The 21,365-nt window shown below is 35.5% G+C and overlaps 2 protein-coding genes across 6 annotated transcripts in view; one reads left to right on the top strand and one right to left on the bottom strand.

Annotated features, from left to right (window-relative positions):
• PDGFD (platelet derived growth factor D) overlaps positions 1-21,365 on the top strand; it is a 257,644-nt gene that overhangs the window by 79,450 nt on the left and 156,829 nt on the right. The window lies entirely within an intron of this gene.
• The window catches only part of DDI1 (DNA damage inducible 1 homolog 1), a 77,236-nt gene that overhangs the window by 8,011 nt on the left and 47,860 nt on the right, over positions 1-21,365 (bottom strand). For 2 of the 4 annotated variants that reach the window (XR_010113490.1, XM_063608767.1), the window contains one exon: positions 22-21,365. This exon is cut by the window's right edge. The gene's annotated coding sequence lies outside the window, so the exon portion shown is untranslated. Of the gene's footprint in view, positions 1-21 lie in introns of those variants that run through there. The other 2 variants (XR_010113489.1, XR_010113491.1) reach the window with 2 other exon arrangements.

The raw sequence follows: 21,365 nt of genomic DNA, 5'->3' as shown, positions 1-21,365 counted from the left end.
ATATATATAATTTAATTTTTTTTTTTTTTTTTTTTTTGAGACGGAGTCTCGCTCTGTCGCCCAGGCTGGAGTGCAGTGGCGCGATCTCGGCTCACTGCAAGCTCCGCCTCCCGGGTTCACGCCATTCTCCTGCCTCAGCCTCCCGAGTAGCTGGGACTACAGGCGCCCGCTACCACGCCCGGCTAATTTTTTGTATTTTTAGTAGAGACGGGGTTTCACCGTGTTAGCCAGGATGGTCTCGATCTCCTGACCTCGTGATCCGCCCGCCTCGGCCTCCCAAAGTGCTGGGATTACAGGCGTGAGCCACCGCGCCCGGCCATAATTTAATTTTTAAAAAAAGAGTGTGTAAAGGTCCTAGAGAACAAAATGCTTGAGAAATGTTGCCCTACATAAATCTACCACCTGCATGCCTTTCAGGCTTTTCTTCCCTCTGCTAATTACATTTCCACTGCACTTTTCTCTCTTCTGTTTCTTCAACATACTGAGCTCAGGCCATTTATACCAGCCCTTTCTTCTTCCTGGAAATATTGTCCCCAGATCTCTTTAAGGCTGATTCTGTCCCATCATGTCATCTCAGTTTCAGCAGCATTTCCTTCAGGAGCTTTCCTGACCATGCAGGATGGAGCAGTTTCCTGGTCATGCTCTATGTTCTCTACTGTTTGGTTTTCACCCTAACACTTCCCACCAGCTAATATTTCTTGTTTCTCTATTTGTGAGTTACCTGTGAGCTAGGCTGGGAGTTCCATAAGTGCAGGCATCTTCTCTGTCCATTCACTGTGGTTCCCCAATGCATAGACGCATACTTGAGATGTTGCAGGAGCTGAATCCACATTTGTTGAGCAAATGCACTAATCCGTACATATTGTTCCTCAACATCACATCAAAGTGCATGGTAACTCACAGGCAACTTTAAATCTACAAAGGAGTTGGTCAATCAGTTTACAGTTACTTGGCTGCTTTTCATAACCTGTACATGGGATTTTAAACTTTTTAGCACCTTCAGTATTGACAATATACTTTTGTATTGTTTATAATGTGATATTCAAATTTAACTGGGTGTTCTGTCTATCTGGCAATGCTGCCTAGAAGACACCGGATTATTTTACACTCATTCTTCTCAAAATGGGATGCACCGACTTGCCAGTGTGGAAATATATCAGCAAATACATTAAGTTTAGAACATTATGATGCATCTTCCTTCACTATCAGTGTTCTGCTAGAAGTCTGAGGATACATTTTAAGATTTTTTTCAGTCTTCCAAGATTATCATGGGCTAATTAAATCAAGATAATCCAGTTTATTTTTGTATTGGGACAATAGAATTTTTTTGTTGGTCATTTTAAAAGTTTAGAGAATAGAGACATTTTCTGTGCAATTAGTAATGGGAACATTTGATACTTTCGTGTTGTGAAGAAACCTAGTGGTACTAGCACTAGCTATAGAGTAATCAGTGGTCCAAAAAGGAATAAAAAATACTGAAGACTTCCTCCTATTGTGGAATGTGTCATTTCTTATGATGTCCTCAGAAAACTTCACAGAGTTTTAAATGTTTTTGTCACTTATAAGCCGGGTTCTTTAAACTTTATATTAAAAATATTGCTCCCACATATCATTTTAGCTTCTTCCCACCTTTGGACAGATCAAAGTTTTGTTTGTAAGCCACCATCTACTGGTTTTTCCACTTCTCCCTGCAGTTAGTTAGAAAGTGACCAGGATTCTGAGATGTATTTGTAATATTTATTGCATTCTATATATAACTTTAAACAATTTCATGGATTTAAATTTTATTTTCTACTAGCAACAAAATGAAACCAATGTGTTATGAAACCAGTGCATTATGTGTGTGATTTATAGCAACCTAAAATATATGGGGTCATGACTAACAAAAAGAAGATTTTGAAGATTTTCACAGTAAACCTGACATTAAGGAAGATGGTGACCGTACTTTGGCCACAGCTAGTATAGTGGTGGTAAGAGACAGGATAGGATGTTCTTAAAACTTATTTGTGGCCACAAGTAGGGGCTCATGCCTGTAATCCCAGCAGTTTGGGAGACCAAGGAGGGAGGATCACTTTAAGACAGGAGTTGGAGACTAGCCTGGACCCTGTCTCTACAAAAATTTAAAATATTAGCTGGGTGTAGTGGTGTGCATCTGTAGCCCTAGCTACTTGGGATGCTGAGGCAAAAAGATTGCTTGAGCCCAGAAGTTCAAGGCTGCAGTGAGTTATGATCACACCACTGCACTCCAGCCTGGGCAACAGAGCAAGACCACATCACTAAAAACAAAACAAAAAAACAAATTTATTTATGTGTTTTAATTAACTATGGTCATGATACAAGTAAGCCTAAGCCTTAGTCTTTTGAAGTAATCTTTGAAATGAGTGAACTAAAAATCCAGTCATGCAAATTTTGAACACAATTTGCAAAAATTTTTGCCAACTATAAAGAAAAAAATCATGACTATAACCTATATAGTGGAAAAATACAACCAAACCTAGAAAATGGTATCTTTCTTGTAGCTTTCTTCAAGGGCAATTTCAAAGTGACCTTTGAAAGTGAGGTTCACATAATGGAAGAAAATTTGATGAAACCCATGGGAAATAATGAAATTCTTCTGCATCAAGAAGGAGTAGCCACTCAGAGAGAAAGGCACCCTTATCTAATACCATCAGAAAATATACACCTAAGCAACTTGTTGAGAGCTTGAGTTCTTGCCCATATATCTATATGACTTGGGTGATGTCAAAGTTATCACTTTAATGAACTTTGTTTTTCATACATATATATATATGTATATGGACATCAACAAAAATATATTAAATTTCATATTGCCTGTTGACAAGCAACTGGGAAGAAATTGGCAATAATTGGCACCTCTATAAAGAACAAAACTTTGGGAGCTCAATCTCCTACACCAAGTCCATTATTTATTAAAAATCTCCTGCTTTAAATAATTTAGCCAGAATTCTCTCAGTATTTTCTATGGGATGATTAAAAATACAAATGTTTTATAAAATCAGCTGGTTCAGATACCTATCATTTTAGACAAATGTTTAGTGAATTGCAAGAGGAGTTCAAAAACTTATTCTATGAATATAGATGTTGGAGCAAGAAAGGGGGTTAAAATGCTTAAACGTGGTTTTGAATTATTGTTTTTCCATAAAATGGAAAATACTGGATATCATGTCAAAGGCAATGACCTGGAAAAATGGCTGATCTTATTGTTCTCATAAACTTGATTTATTTTGCAGATTTTTCATAGCTGAATATTCTTATCAACAGCTGTAATTGCAGAATTGAACTGTTTTTGACTGTTTATATCAAATTACTATAATAAATACAAAGTCATATAGTTTGATGAAGACAGTTGATCATAGAAACTATGTGGCTCTTAGCTCATTTAGAGTTGATAGACATTATGGGTTTCTTGGTGAAAGAAAAATAGCTTTTGATGACTTATTTTTCAAGACATTAAAAAACAAACTGGGCCGGGCGCGGTGGCTCACGCCTGTAATCCCAGCACTTTGGGAGGCCGAGGCGGGCGGATCACGAGGTCAGGAGATCGAGACCATCCTGGCTAACACAATGAAACCCCGTCTCTAATAAAAATACAAAAAATTAGCCGGGCGTGGTAGCGGGCGCCTGTAGTCCCAGCTACTCGGGAGGCTGAGGCAGGAGAATGGCGTGAACCCGGGAGGCGGAGCTTGCAGTGAGCCGAGATTGCGCCACTGCACTCCAGCCTGGGCGACAGAGCGAGACTCCGTCTCAAAAAAAAAAAAAAAAAAAAAAAAACTGAAAGATGATTCAGAAAATATTTCAGTTTGTCACATAAAATAAGCAACTTCACCTCTTACCAAGAAGATTAACAATCCATTTTCTATCAATAAGAGCCTGAAAATGCAACTCCATCAGCTTCTTTTTAGGATTATGCATAAATCTTTTCAGGTATTGCCTTGAGATATTTCATAAAAAAGTAAGAAATAATTTACTGTATCAGTATCCCCTTCATATTATTTATCTATTGCATATAACAAAATACCCTAAATGTTAGTAGCTTAAGAAAACTAGACTCTCATTTGATATTTACTGAAAGAAGTTAAAAAAAAACAAAAATAAACATATATTATCTCTTAGTTTTTCTAGGTCAGGAATGTAGGATGGCTTAGCTGGACAGTTCTGACTCTACTAATTGTTTTATGAAATAGCAGTTAAGATGTCAGCTAGAGCTGCAGTTGTCCACAGATTTAACTGAAGCTGGAGGATCTGTTTCCACATTTACTCATTCATATAGCTGGCAGGATGGTACTGATTATTGACTGGAGGCCTCGGTTTTTTCCCATATGGTCTTCTCCTCAGGGGTGCTTGAGTGTCCTCATGACATGGCAGCTGGTTTCCAACCAGAGTGAGCAGTTCATGAGGCTAGGGTGGAAACTGCAATGTCTTTTATGGCATTTCTCAGAAGTCACACACTGTCAACTTCTTCACTATTCATTGAAGGTTACCATACATGTTACCAAAAGTTTACCAAACAGGTTATACAGGTTACCAAAGCATAAGGGTGCTACACAACAGAAGTAAGCAAGGATCATGATGGCGGCACACAATGGATGGTGGCTCCTCCAACATACGCCAGAGTATATGCATAAAATATTGTGATACCAATATGGAATGAATAAATGTTCCAGCATTGAAACTGATATGCAGCGAATGTCAGATCTCTCCAATTCAGCCCAGTTGTCAGACATTTTAGACCCTGTGCTGGTATATTTTGCATATTAACCAAAATGAAACCAAAATCTATTTGTTTTCTAGAAAGAATCATATGATATTTAAAGTACTTGAATTTCTGGTCTCTAGTCGAAATCTGATAATGGTTGATACTACTAGGAGGTTTTATTTTTTTTCTTAGCATCATTTATTTACTGTTGATAATCACATATATTATAACATATTATTCACCTGTTGGGACTAATGAAAGACTGCAGTGTTAAAAGACCAAAGAGATAATGAATTACAGTCTTTGAAAGTTCTGCCTTTAGATCAGGGCAGTGCTAACAACAGATTTTAATGACTCAGACATAAAAAGCCCTCTTTTTTCTCTCTGTAGAGGACACACTGTACCAATCCTCTTTTCACTTCATTTAGTCCCAGTTAGTGTAGAATTAGTGGGGAAGACTAAGAGTAACTCATAGGGATTTTCAGCCACATTGGTATGCATAGACAGTAATACCGTCAGCACCATTATCTTTTAATTCAAAGAGCATGGCATATAATTCAGAGCATGTACAAAACGTATAAATTTATAGAGTTTCATTGCTCTGCTCAGAAATGTAAGTTTATAGTATGCATAAATGCCATTAAATCATATTTTCAGCCTTCTTTATATCTTTACCATTAATAATTCATTCATGGATGTGGTTATATATATATATATGCAAAGATTAATTTTTCACCTATTCTGTATCACTATAGATGTATTGGTAAAACTAGACAGAACATTTGTAAAAGGCATTGCCAATAGAGATTGAAAGTAGCTCTGGCCGGGCGCCGTGGCTCACGCCTATAATCCCAGCACTTTGGGAGGCTGAGGCAGGTGGATAATGAGGTCGGGAGTTTGAGACCAGCCTGACCAACATAGTGAAACCCCATCTCTACTAAACATACAAAAAATTAGCTGAGCGTGGCAGCAGGCACCTGTAATTCCAGCTACTTGGGAGGCCGAGGCAGGAGAATCACTTGAACCCGGGAGCCGGAGGTTGCAGTGAGCCGAGATCTTACCACTACACTCCAGTCCAGGCAGCAGTGTGAGACTCTGTCTCAAAAAAAAAAAAAAAAAAAAAAAAGAAAAAGAAAAAAAGAAAAAGAAAGAAAAGAAATTGGCCCTTAGTCTAGAATTAGCATATGTGTTTAAAAAATTCAGGGTAAGAACCTGATAATTTTAAAAGGGAGGTGCAGAGGAGGCTTATTGCATTTTCATAAGTCTTTCTTGAGTAAATACTATCACCTACACATTGTGGTGAGGTGATTAAGACACTGTGACAGACTCTTTTTTTTACCTGCCTTGGTAGTGGAGCCTGAATCATTCAGAGTAGCTAACATGTCTACTTTGTTTGAATTCACCAAATATGTTTTTCTCAGATTTTCAAATCTGTTTCTGATATTGTCAGAATTGACAAAAATTAAATTACTCTGCTAACGTGAAAATAACAATTTAACCAGTTATATTTTAAAGCAATATTCACAGTAGACCTTAAGATGCATCACAAGGAAAAATACATTTGTTAACCTTCCCAATTGCTAAGTGGAGGCTTTCTTTAATACAGGTAAGCCTACACAATGTTAAGTCTTGCATTGATTTAGGATACATATATAAAGTATATAAAGTAAATAAATAATATGGTATAATCTTTCTTCCCTCATTGGTAAATAGCTGAATGCCTAAACATTAAATACTTTATAGAATGAGAATAATTACTATAAAGACCATTTTAGGTAAAAATATAACTAACATTAAAATGAGATCATATTTTGATATACCACTTCCAAAATTAACATGAATTTCATACTGACTGGCTGAAATTAATGTACTCATAAGCATTTTTGGATGAGATTTTATTGGATTTTTCAGGTTAAGGAACTAAACCACATGAAACACATAATAAATTATCCGAAAAAATATAATAAAAAATAGACACTTTCAAAGTAGCAAGTAATAGACCAAAGAGACAACAAATATTCACTAAAATGCTAAGGCCACAAAGACATAGAGCCATCTTTACCGTGTGTGGGCAATGACTGGGCACATGAGGACAGTGTTGAGTGCTATAATGAAATCCTCCTGAAGTTGTGCCATTTTCTGCTGTGCATGGCTTAGTCGTGAAGCTAAAGCAATATAGCCAGCCATGTCCTACCTCAGTGGCCCACCAAACACAGCATTTAGATTTATTTCCACTACCTTATTTCTACAGGTAGTGGAAATAAATCATATAAATCATCTTTGAAGTCTGTTATACTTGGTTTCATTTCTGAGCAATAGCTCAGCAAGAGTAAGGAGTCCCTTAATCATGTTGAGCTTCACTTTATTCTTTTGTAAAATAAGGAATAAAATACTTTCTAGTTATTGTAAGTATGATAAAGATATTTAAAAATTTTGAAATACCTCCCAAGATATCTCCCTTTATGGATAAGCTTGCCTTTCATCCTGTACCTCCCATGCAATATAGCCCCAGGGAGAGAGAAGGAAAAATACCACCTTGGGAAGGAGGCAAATATGGGTGAGCCCCTATGAGATATAACGTGTCATTAAAAGAAAGCCTGAATCAAGGAAAGAGGGAGAGAGTGATAGGGTAAGGGAGTCAGTAAGAAAGAGGAAGTAGGGGAAACTGTCAGATAAGATGTAGCCTGCAGTAGAAAAGGAGAAATCTGAGAAGATGGTAGCTAGTGGCTGGTTTCCTTAGACATAGTGTTGATAGGGTATATATAGAGACCCTGTCCAGCATGCCTCAAAAACAGTAGGGAAGCACTCATGGAAGATGTCCATATAACCAGCCTGAGTTAATGCCGCTGTTGCATGGTGCACACGTGACATGCATTTAATGGAGAAGTTTCCCATTACACAACCCTTAACCCACCCAACAGCCATGGATCCAAAGAAGTGTTTTATGGACTGGCTGATGAGTGCAGACCTGTGGTCAATAGAGGACACTGAGAATGAGGCATTTGAGAGACAATGGCAAGGTCCGAGGTGCACAGTGGCAGATGCAAACCTACATCAAAGGCCGCTGAGGACCAGTGGCATAACCAGCATATTTCCTGTGCCCAGTGCTCTGAGACAAGAGCGGACTTGGGACATGTCTGGAGAGACCATAGGGCAGCATGGATCACACCCTAGCCCACCTGCTGAGGTCTGTACATTTTCCCCTTCAGATGATTTTTTGAAGGAGAAGGGAAAGGGTGAAAAAAATAACAACACAAAACTATTGTTGGAGAATCTGAAGTTTGAATTGATTGAATATTTACCTATAATAGATTGATTAGAACAAAATAACACTCTCACCCAAAACACTAAAATATGTTTAATTTACAAGATAGTTTTTTTTTTCTGTGCTATTCTTTGGGATGGAGGATCATGAAGAAATCTAGATCAGTTACAGAGAAGTAAAAATGCTACAATATTTTGCACAACTTTGCATACCTGAAGTAAAATTTTCTTCCTCTGTACATGTTTAATGCTAATTCTCTTTTGGACTTTTGTACATGGATATTCTGCAGCCATGTCAAAAACCTGCACTGAGCATTGAACTCATTTTCTTTTATGTACTTCACAAATCCCCATTTACCTCTCCCTGTCCCCACTTATCCTGCTGTTCTTTTTGAGGAGAGATGACACTACCAGTTGCCCAAGCCAATGTCCTTCTAACTCTATTTCCTGAACTCCTAAACATCTTTCTCTTCCAGAATTTGCTCTCTATTTCTACTTACACTGCTGCCTTACATCCTTCCTTCTTCATCTCTACCCTGGTTGACCTTAGTATCTTCTTGACCTCCCTGTCTCCAGGCTTGTCATGTCGTCTACAGAGGTATTGTGAGTGCTTTTTCGCATTGAGATCTACCCTTGTCTTTTTCCTTTCTTAAAAATTTTTCTCCAGCAATCCACTGTGTAGAGAATGCAGGTGACACTGAACAGTGTGTGGATTAGGGGAACCAAACCCTCGTGCACTCAGAAATCGATGCATAACTTTTGACTCCCCCAAAACTCAACTACTAATAGCCTCCTATTGACTGGAATCCTTACTGATATTATAAACAGTCAATTAACACATATATTGTATGTTATATGTATTATATATTGTATTTTTACTGTAAAGTCAGCTAGAGAAGAGAAAATGTTATTAAGAATACCATAATGAAGAGAAAATATATTTACTATTGTTAAGTAGAAGTGGATCATAATAAAGGTCTTCATCCTCCTCATCCTCACATTGAATATGCTGAGGAAGGAGAAGGAGAGAGAAGAAAGAGAAGGGCTTGGTCTTGCTGTCTTAAGGGTGGCAGAGACAGAGAAAATCCATGTGTAAGTGGACTGGTGCACTTCAAACCTATGTTGTTCAAGGGTCAATTGTAGTCCAAATACCTTAACGTGTTTTAACTAGCCTTTCAGAACGAATGTGTCACAGTTACTGGATGTGAGCCTCCTTGGATTGATATTTTTTTCAAAGCTTCCTGGGAGATTCAGGTATGATTCAAGGTTCAGAAAGCTGAGTTAGATAGGTCACAATAAGTTTATATTGTTTTTAAAAGATAAATTAGAACTGAAATTACAAAATTCGAAAATTCTCATGTGAAACTTGCAAACCCTGAGACCTGCCCCTGCAACAAGTGTAGAAACACTACTCTGTCCTCTAATGAAAGACATTTGAAGGTGCATAAACTAAAGAGTGATATGGTCACATTAGATAATAATAATACTACTACTAATAAACAACCCTGGGGACAGTTTTAATGGTAGATGCTGCATTAGTTCATTTCCATACTGCTATAAAGAACTGCCCAAGACTGGGTAATTTATAAAGGAAAGAGGTTTAATTAACTAACAGTTCAGCTAGGCTGGGGAGGCTTCGGGAAACCTAATCATGGTGGAATGTGAAGGGGAAAAAAGGAACCTTCTTCACAAGGCAGCAGGAAGGAGAAGTGCTGAGCAATAAGGAAAGAGCCCCTTATAAATCCGTCAGATCTCTTGAGAATTCACTCACTATTATAAGAACAACACGGGAGGAACCAGCCCCATGATTCTGTTACCTCCACCTGGTCTCTTCCTTGACAGGTAGGGATTACAGAGATCATGGGGATTACAATTCAAGATGAGATTTGGGTGGAGACACAAAGCCTAACTGTATCAGATACATAGAGTGCAGAGCTAATAAGAGGAAGTTCCATTAAGAGGCCTTTGCAATAATTCAGGTGTTCAGCGCTACTTATATAAAGACAGATAAGGCCTGGGGAAATCATTCTGGAGCTTGTCTAGGAAAGGAGAGACAATCACAGTACCTGGCAGTGAGCATGGGAGAGACAGATACCAGGGGTAATGGCAGCACTGGTGAAAGAGACAGGTTGCAGATAACTAGGAGGTATCTACCAAGGTTATTAAGGTATACAAATTAGCTGGGCATGGTGGGTCACACCTGTAGTCCTAACTACTTGGGGTTGAGGTAGGAGGATTGCTTGATCCCAGGAGTTCAAGGTTGCAGTGAGCCATGATCATGCCACTGCACTCCAGTCTGGGTGACCGAGCAAGACCCCAACTCTAAAATAAACTTAAAAAATTTAAATACTAGCAAAATTATGCCATCACCAAAGTACAGTCTCTATTAGCTAACAACTGAGATGAAAGAGAAAATGTGTACCTCACACTTAGTGTAGATTTAAGAAAAAAAAAAAACACTGAGAAATTCAAATGGCAAATTCAAATATACTTCCTGTATTTTGCCAAAGGCTTCTGCTTATACAGCCAAATACAGCTAATGGTTCATTAAGGCAGTGAGGTTTGCAAATTCATCAATAACATGCTTCATTTAATTATTTGTGTGTGAGAAAAAAATAGCTAAGATATATGGACTCTTTTAAGAGAGCAAATTATAGTCCCCACCTGTGACCAGTGAACATTTGTATCTTAGCCTATTTTCAAGCTGCATTTTCATGTTATGGCATTACAGAATAATGACCCTGGATCATTAGGAGAAAGTTTGATGGCAGTCAGTATATGTTGCATATTGTAACACATTTCTCAGCTTTCTTACTTAGCAAAGCATTATTTTACTTTCTTTTAGTCTATGTATGGGACTGCTTTTGCTTAGTTGTTTATTTTAAATTATTTAGTTATTTATCTAATTAAATAATTTATAAACCTCTCACACAAAACAAAATCTAGTTTTACGGTGACCTTTGTTTCACCACATAATTTCCCCATCTACCTACTTGCTCCCTCCCAGGCAATCAGCACCTGAATTCTCATGCTCACAATTGCTTTCCTTTCCTTTTTGAAGAATTTTGTTGCAAACTGTGTGCATAAAATGGGTATCACACTGTGGATAATCTCTCTGGACTTACTTTTTCACTGAGTGTGATTTTGCTAAGATTCATCCATAGAGTTGCTGGTTGCAGTGTGTTCATATTGGCTGCTATGAATACACTGCATTATACTTTTCCACTCTGCTTTCATTGGTTGTGTGTGCCTGAGCCAGTACCACACTGCTTCCTAATGAGCCTTGATGCCTGCTTTTCTTCACAGATGTTTTTGGTTCCTATTCATTCATTTAAATTTAAAAATCACATTTTCTAGTTCCAATTTTAAAAAGCTCTGTTGGAAATAGCACAACATTTTAGATATCTTGGCACCCAGAAACATTTAAGATGTTCCAACTTAAAGAAAATTCTAGGCACTTGTGTCACTTGTCCATTGCCACAATACTACTGCAAAACAAACTACCTCAAAGTGTATAGTGTAAAGGCTTAAAACAGCAACGATGTACTGTTCTCGCAAGTTCATGGGCCAGCTGGGTGCTTCTACTAATCTGTGCTGGCTTTACTGTTCTCAGCTGGCTCAGGCAAGTGTCTGTGTCCACTGGATGGGTTGCCTGGGATTGGTTGGTCTAGAATCTACTCATCCTGCATTACTCAGCTTATCGTCTAAGCAGACTATCCCCAGGCTTATTGTCATGGTGAAAAAAGAGGAAGTAGAAATGGGCAAGCATTTTTTCATGGCCTCTGCTGTATCAAGTTTGCCATTGCTCCACTGGCAAAGCAAAAGTCACTGGAAAATAGGTGTACTAAAAGAAAGTGTGGTTACAGAGAGGTTTTAAAAATTACAGTCACGCATGCAATCTGCCAGACAGTTTTTACCAAGTACTAGTTCTAATTTACCTTGTGAATATGTCAATTAAAAATAACTCGTTTGCAAAGAGCTTTACTCACATTCTGGAGATAAGCAAAACAGAAAAATATGCAGTCCTCAGCAATGTAACTGCAAACTCGCCAATGTCATTAATGACGTTTTGATTCACATCTGCAGGTAACAGTACATAATGATTAGAATGATTTCAGCCAAAAGTGTATGAGCATTTATGTCTAAAGTAACACCCAGTTTAGAGGTGTGCTTTGTAATCCCTGATGGAGTAATACAAAACCTTCAGTAGAGTCATTAAGGAATGACACCAATTATTGTAAAATATCTCAGGAAAATGTATGAGGACAAACTTTATTTACACACAAAAAGTTGTTTTTTCTTACAGCCTTACAATATCCTGTGTCTTACTTCTTCTCATAAGAAATTGAGTTACAAATTAGTCTAGAAATTGTCATTTCTGTCCTAGAAAATTCCAAATATGCTTGCCTTAAACGAGAGTTTCTTGTTTTAACCTTTAAATAAAATAAGAAATAATACCATGAAGACTCTCTGCTGGTATTCTTCAGTTTGATCGTATGTACAAAACTTAACTGAAATCCTATTAATTTATGTAGTGTTTTTAAATTGCAATTATTACAGCCATTTACCATTTACAGGCACTTGCATTGTTTGTTTAAGCTGCAATACTCAGGATAGGTCTAGAAAATTGGTAGCATGAACTATCTTCAATTGCAGCTTATATAGTTGAATCTTTTTTTATGCTAATTTTGGAGGATAAAACTAATCCTGGATTATAAGATAATCACATTATATCATCTAGTTATGCTTCTCCAAACATGATTTTAGATGTAGAATGTACAAATGTTTGTAAAAGCCAATGTTGTGATTTTTCTATACATATTTATTCCTTGATTTGAGAAGAAGGTTGGAACTTTAAAGAAAAGATAAGGAATTAATATACTTTTAGATTTTCATGTATTATCCAGCTTGTGGGCAAAATATCAAGTGAATTGCAAAGATGTTTCACTATTAGACATTTATATACATTATGTCATCTAAACCCACACATTTCTGAAAGAGCAAATGTGTATGTCTAACTTCCAGAGATTCTGAAAAAGCTTCTGACAAATTTAACACCCATTTCAGGAAAACGAAACTCAAAATAGAAATTAGTGGGAACTCCATATTATAAAATATATGTACACTACATTAGTAAAACCAGAATTTTACTTAGTGGGGAAATACTAGAAATATTTTCATTAATACCAGAAACAAGTCAAGACTGCCTATTGTATCTGTTAACTTTCAACATTGTAGTAGAGGTTTCCTTTAATGTAATTTGAAAAGAAATTGATTTGGAAGCATAAGAACTTGAAGTAAAACTGTTTCTATATGTAGATGATATGATTGTATACCTGAAAAACCTTACAGAAGCAATGATAAAACTAACTCAAATAATACATGAATTTAATTTAAAAAATGGAGTATAGAATTACCATAAAATAATATCTTATTATACACAATACCTAGACAGTATAATAACAGAAACACTCCATTTGTAATAGCAGAAAAATAAAATCTGCAGGAAAAAATTTAACAAAGAATGTGCAAAATTTATTTGTGGAAAAAGTAATACACTACTGAAACACATAGAGTAGTTTTAAATAAATGAAAAGACATACCTTGTTTTGAGATAGGATACTCAAAGTCAGATGTCAGTTCACACAAAATTAATTCATCAGTTTTTGTATTTTATAAATGTAAAGAATCTCCAAAATTAATACTAAACATAGTTAATGAAACTAAACGTGGTATTGCACTTCATATGGAAAAATAAGCATGCAGGAATAAAGAACAAAACCCAAAAACCTAAATAGAATAATATACAAAAGAGGACTATCCCTACCAGACATTAAAATATATTACAAAGCCTCTGTAATTAAAACTGTGGCACAGACACATGAATATATAAATAGACTAGTGGAATAGAATAGAAAGTCTAGAAATAGACTCAGTACACGTGGAATATATGATAAAGGTTGCATCTCAAGTCACTAGAGTGAAGATGAATCTTTTTAATAAATGAAGTTGAAACCACTGGACAAAGTAAAAAATAAATTAAGCTATATAATACTAGATAAAAACATAGGTGACTTCCTTATTAATCTGAATTTGTATGGAAAGGTTTCATAACTACAACTCAAAATCAGATTTAATAAATGGAAAAACTGAAAAATTTTATTGCCTAAATGTAAAAATGTTTTAATGCCTGCATGTGAAAAAGCAATTTAAATAAAGTCAAAGGACCACTGACAAAAAACAACTAGGAGAAAATACTTACAATATTTATAATAGACAAAGGGATACTTTTACTTACATATGAAGAATGTTTAAAAATTGAAGGAGAAAAGATTTTTAAAAGCCTGAGAAAAATATGGCCAACAAGCATAAACAATTTATATATAACACACACACACACACACACTCAAATATAAATATACCCATATAATATATATATACACACATGCACACACAAATATGTACACACATATAAATATAATACATATACACATATATTTACAATATTGACATTTATGTCTTAAACATAAGTAAACATATTCAATTTAACTCATGAAAAGAAAAATTTAAGTTAAAGTTATTATGACATACCATTTTTATATATTGGTGTAATGTTTATGCAAGATAAAAAATGTTATTAAAAATCTGATGCACAATATTGTGCTTACAGTTAGTAGTACTATACACTTAAAATTTATGTAAGTGGGTAGATCTCATATTATGCTGGGATTTAACATTATATATATTAAAATAATATGTATATTGTTTACATCACACTCCCCTAGTGAGGCAGTGAGGGAGCAGGCATTTTCATGCATTGCTGGTAGAAATATTCATTGGTACAACTTATAGAGGGGAATTTTGTAATATCTGACCTTTATACATAGGCATTTACCTTTTTACACCGCAGTCTATTTGTCAGAAATTTATTCTGAACATGCAACTCCAGCGGTAATGAAAATGTATATGCACAAGGTATTCATTTCATCATTGTTTGTAATTCTATAACATTGGCAAGATCTAAAATGTCCACATATGAAAGAGTGGTTGAATAAACTATGACATGTCCATAGAGTTCTGTTCACCTGTAAAAGGAAAGAATGAGGAAAAAGCCTATGAACTGATGGGGAGTGATTTTCAGAATATATTGTTAGCTAAAAAAAATGAAGGTGCAAAAGAGTATCTGTCATATTATTTTACAAATGAGTAGCATGATTTTACCAGAGGGAAAAGAAGGAGCTAGCTCAAATAATTTTGAACATATTTCCCCTTAGTCTAATGACAAAAAGAACTTTAAACACATATTGAACTCCTGTATTATTTTAGAGGCTTGGGTCAGCAATTCTGAAACTATTCTTTATGTGATTGAGCAAATATATCTCTATTTTTTTAGAATAACAGGAGGTGGGTTTCTCAGTTTTGGAAGACATAGTTACAAATACAGAAAGAAAAAAGTTAGAATGAACGCTGTGCTGTTGGATTTGTATTTGATGTATCACCGTGAACTAATGCATTGAAATATAGATAGCTAGATACAATTTGTTCCCTACCTCTGTTCTCTGAACATGACACTGTAATAGGAATTAACACACTTAGTACCCAGGTTGTGGGTTCTAAATACCATTCTCTGATAAAATGACCAAAAAGCTTCTTGGAGAAATTGCTGATTCCAGGGCTGGGGCAAGGAAAGTCCAAGATTATTTTGTGTGCTAAAAGATGAAGAGAAATTATGTGTTCCATATTGCAAGGATATCTTCAAAGAATGATGGGGACATGTCAAAAGAACATGAAGTCCAACATGTAGGGGCTTCCACCGGCCAAATCTGGGAGAATATCAACAATTATGATACTGGAGGATAAAGTTAGAATCCATAAGCCCATACTGGGAAAGGTCTTGTTTCAGGAGAAAGCCATCTGATAAATGTAGACGGAATGATGGAATTATAAAAGCATAATTTTTTTTTCTTTTGAGACGGAGTCTCGCTCTGTCACCCAGGCTGGAGTGCAGTGGCACGAGCTAGACTCACTGCAAGCTCCGCCTCCCGGGTTCACGCCATTCTCCTGCCTCAGCCTCCTGAGTAGCTGGGACTACAGGCACCGGCCAACACGCCCAGCTAATTTTTTGTATTTTTAGTAGAGACGGGGTTTCACCGTGTTAGCCAGGATGGTCTCGATCTCCTGACCTCGTGATCCGCTGGCCTCGAACTCCCAAAGTGCTGGGATTACAGGCATGAACCACTGTACCCGGCCAGCATCATTTTTTAGCCATCATATTAATAATTGATTCAGACAAGAAACATTCATGAATGCTAAAAGAAATGTGTGAAAGTTTAAGAAGTGTATACTCACATGGTCTCACAATATCTTTTAACAAGATATTTATGAATTACCAAAGGTCAAATAATTTTAGTGGAAAAATATGGAAGATACCACTTTAACCAAATAGTCAAAATAACCTTGCCATTTATGAGTCTAATAGACAATATGTGATGCTGAAAATAATGTGTTAAAAAGCACACAACAGTACTTCTGTGGTATTCCTGCCAAAAGTGTACATACTGAATCTAATTATGAAGAAACATCAGACAAACCTAAATTGATGATTATTCTAGAAAATAATTGACCTGTACTCTTCAAAGGTGTCCGTGTCGTGAAAGAGAAAGACTCAGAAACTCTTTCAGATTAAAAGAGCCTGAAGAGAAATGACATTGCATCTTGTGAATACAATGCTTGATCATGGATTTTTGTTTGCTCTTATAGACATTATTGGGAAAACTTAGACACGGAATAAGGTTTGTAACATTGTAACATCTGTAGATTAGGTAACAGTATTTTATCATAATCAATTTCCTGATTTTAATGATTGAATCCATGGTGTGCAAAAGAATTGCTTGCTTTTAGAAAATGCACACTGAAATATTTAGGGGTAAGGGGATATCATGTCTGCAACTTACACTGAAATAATTCAGAAAAAATACACACGCAGACACACACGCAGAGGCATATGTGAGAAAGGGAAAGAGAGAGAAGAATAAAAATAAATGTCATAAAATGTTAAAATCTTGATAAAGAGTATTCATAAATTCTTTTCACTATTCTTTCAATTTTAAAATTACATCCAAATATGTTATAAAGTAATAGATCCGCAAATATAAATAGATATTTTCTCATTGCTCATTAACATCTTTAATGAATTAATCAGTATTGGCCAATTCCAATTTAATACCATATGAAATAAAGAAACTATATAATTGCTGTGATAGCTCTTTCTGATTATGTAGCAATTATGTAATTTATATTTGTGATTAAAAGAAATGTCGCAAAATTTCATTGTGTACAACAATATTTAATTGGCTGAACACAATGAAATCTTGAGACATCTCTTTTAATCACAAATTACAAAAGCTACATGAGGAGAGGTAGTCACAGCAAAAGAAGAGAATAATCATCAATGTTTGATTGTAACTTGAATGGAAATACATTACCTCATTTGGGGTCATGTATGTGCCTGCTTCCTGCAGTAAGTATTCAAGAAACAAAGGAATTTGGTGGTTTTTTATGAGAACTTTGGAGCCAGACATATTTGGGTTCAAATCCTGATGCTGTACTTAAACTCTGTAATGGAGACATCGATTTCCACCATATAAGGTGTGGGTATGGTTTAACAAGATAACCTAAGGAAGCACAGTGTTGCCATTATTATTACTGAATAGAAAGGTGATATAGCCAAAACAGCTACTTTCTGATCTCATATGTTAAAAACAATTACATGGGAAAGAAACGTACTCTTTAATGTGTTAACATTTCAAGTGTGTGATAACACTCTATTCCTTTTCACTTAACTGAAATTTTCGCTGCAATTTCACATATATAATTCTTTCTTCCCTGCAGTCTTATTAGCATTATTCCCATGGAACAACCAAAGAAATAAAGCAAAAGTGTTTTAATTAACTCAGGTTTAATACATTTTTCTTATCTGCCATTGCTACAAATACTAGATGAGCATAACTGCTCTATGTACTCAGAATCTTTTAGTTGATCAAAGAAAGCAGTCTGCAGGAAATTCAAGACTAGAAATTCATTTAGTTCTCATTAGACCGTGGGCATGAGCAGATGCCATTTATCTTCCCAAATATCTTTAAATTTATCTTTTTCTGCCTGAATCTAATATTTTTCGGAATTATCCTGGCTTGAGAAGGGAAATGATGCACTTGGCTGACCTTGTTTTCTTCCAGTCTTGTTATCTTACTAATGGAAGATCAAGAGATTCTTTATGATATGTTTGCTGATACTTTGGATAGAAAGGTACATATGTGTGAGAAATTATGTGTGTGTTTTATTTGATTGAATTCTAATAGAAAGATTTTCAAATTTGAAGTAACTTTCCTTCTTTCTTAATATATAGGAAACAAGAAAAATTGCTCACTTCTATTTTAAAAAATTGTTTGGTATATTTTTAACTGTTTAATGCTGTCAGAATAATTTTTCAATCCATTAATAAAGATTTAGCAGTTATCTACTGTTTGAAAAGAAATGAGTTTCAAACTATAATTGGGAAATACCTCAAGGTCTTGTTTGATCCTGCCTCAAAAAATATTTGTCACACTCCCAAGTATGTCCACATACAGAAATGGCTGCTTTAGTCTCTAGACAGATGTTTGAAACTGTGTGTACAATCATGGGAACTGACATGCCACTAATATACACATTTTATTTTAGTCCCAATACATTTATATATTCAGCAAATATTATGGGGAGAAAACTAAAAGAATGACAAAGTGTTGAGATGAGACTGGTCATCTTCATATAACAGTCAGCTTTCGTCACCAGCACCTAACACAGTGCTTGGACCATATTTGGTCCACAATAACTATTAGAAGAATTGAAATATATGACTTAGGGTGGAAGAGCAAGTATTTGGAGATGTACAAAGCAAATTCTCCTAGAATTTGGTTGTATAAGTACTTTTGGTTAAAGTCTTCAAGAGAAAATAATATTGAAGCTAATTTTCAAAGGCCGAGTGTGATTTGATCGTATGAACTATGCCAGTGCCAGCTGGGATCAATCAGTGATGCCAATAGGGCCAAGAGTTTTAAACAGTGACACCAGGGAATTTTATGTCACTACCATCTAAGATATGTTTAAGAATATTATTGAAATAGCCTCAACATTACTTTATAAATTCTTAAAATTATAACAGGTATTAAATTATATAAATTATAATAGGTTATGCTTTCTTTATATAGTCTTACCTCTGGGTGTTAGGTCAAGGAATTTATTCCCTACTGTATAAAAGGATATTTCTCATTACTTGTCTGAAAGCTTTTATGACAGTGTTGTGTCATCTCACTTGGGGATTTTACCGAGTTCCCACTTTTCAGATTTTACAGTAATGAAGCCAGACCAGGGTAAACCCCTGAAAGAAATACATTGTTAGCACTTCTTTATCCACTGAAATATCTGATCATTTCTAAACTGTACGGATATATATGACAAAACATTCCATCCAAATTAATTCAACTGAGTGATTTTTCAGTATTTTTAAAATTTATTTTTATGTCTTTGTTATAGAGCCCCAGAATAATAATTTTTGGTGATTTTAACAAATCATGGCTTATGATTCCGGTCAGCATATATCAAAAGCTCTGGAAGATGAGAGAGGTATGGCATTCCTCCACAAAAGCTGGTGATTTCCCTCCATTTTTACTATGCCCTGATGTTGCTGCTGCTTTATGTTTCAACAATAAACATACTTTCAACTTTATATCTCGTCAGTATGTGACAATTTGTATATATGACACCAATTTTTCCAAATAAAAATTAAAATATTTTAGTTAATCAACCAGATATTTGATCTAGAATGATTGGAACCATCCAGGTAATTGTATTTCTACCCTGCATTCACTAGCCAGAGCAATTTATTTTCCTCATGCCATCAGTATTTTAAAAATAATGCTAGAGATCCCTTAGAACAGACTAGAAAATGTATTCAGCATTTTAGCAAAGTTTTGCTGTAGCATACATACAAGGCATAATATTCAGAGAAGTAAATACTGTGTTTTCAAACGATTCAAGGGCAGTTTTTCACCTTGATGAAAGTGGAACAAAGATTACACAAACATTAGAAATGACATTACCCAAAGGTTGAATTTTGAATATTTATTATCATTTTTGAATTTGATGAAGTACTGAATAGCAATGCGGAATTTTCTATTGCCAGTTAATTTTTTGACAGTTTTTTAAAAGCCAATTCTATTTTAAGAAGTTTTATATTCCATTCTTATTTTATTTATATTTATTTGCCAGTAACTGTTAGGTCAATTCTTTATATGAAGTAAATGTTTATAAGTAGTTTAAAATCCCATGCTCCCTAATGAAAAAAATTTTAAGACTAAAATTTTTCAAGAAAATCCAAACCTTTAGTAAGGCATGTGGTTAGAGTGATAGTTTGTTGAAGCTGAATGACTTAAAGAAATTATATTTGAAGTCTAGAATAGAATAGAAATAGTAGTTATATTAGTCAGGGTTCTCTAAAGGGACAGAAATAATAGGATAGATGTATATATAAAGGGGCATTTATTAAGGAGTACTAACTCACAGGATCACAAAGTGAGGTCCTACAATAGGCTGTCTGGAAGCTGAGGAGCAAGGCCAGACTGAGTCCCAAAGCTGAAGAACTTGGAGTCTGATGTTTGAGGGCAGAAAGCATCCAGCACAGGAGAAAGATGTAGGCTTGGAGGCTAAGCCAGTTGATTCTCTCAGCGTTCTTCTGCCTCCTTTTATTCTGGCCATGCTGACAGCTGATTACATTGTGCTTACCTAGATTGAGGGTGGGTCTGCCTTTCCCAGTCCACTGACTCAAATGTTAATCTCCTTTGGCAACACCCTCACAGATACACCCAGGAACAATGCTTTGTATACTTCAATTCCATCAAGTTGACACTCAATATTAACCATCACAGTAGTCTGGTGACTGTATTTTTGTATTAACTATGTATTGTTAATTTGCAGCATAAACATTTATATATTGCCTCAGTTAGAAGGCAAAATCAGAATATGCAATATAAAAGGAGACATTTATGGAATTAAATGTGAAAGTAGAGTATGACCAAAACATGGCCATTGTTCCAGAGACCTGTCTTTATTTAGAATGATGTGCCCTCTTCTTCTTTGGTTTCCCTTCCTTCCTCCTTTTCACTTCTCTTTTATTATTTTTTTGCCAGTTTTACTTGATAAACACAATATTCTAAATTCATCACAATCCAAAATGCTTTCTTGGAAATGAAACCCCAGTTATGAAATATGATTTGACTGTCATCTATGTACTGAGTTCAACTTTTGAACATTTTAACTGATTCCGTCTCCGCCTGAGCAAGGGTATTAT

This window comes from Pan paniscus, chromosome 9 (assembly GCF_029289425.2).
Source record: "Pan paniscus chromosome 9, NHGRI_mPanPan1-v2.0_pri, whole genome shotgun sequence".
NCBI classification, from domain to species: domain Eukaryota; kingdom Metazoa; phylum Chordata; class Mammalia; order Primates; family Hominidae; genus Pan; species Pan paniscus.
The sequence above is the reverse complement of the archived record's forward strand: the minus strand, read 5'-3'. Positions and strand labels throughout refer to the sequence as shown.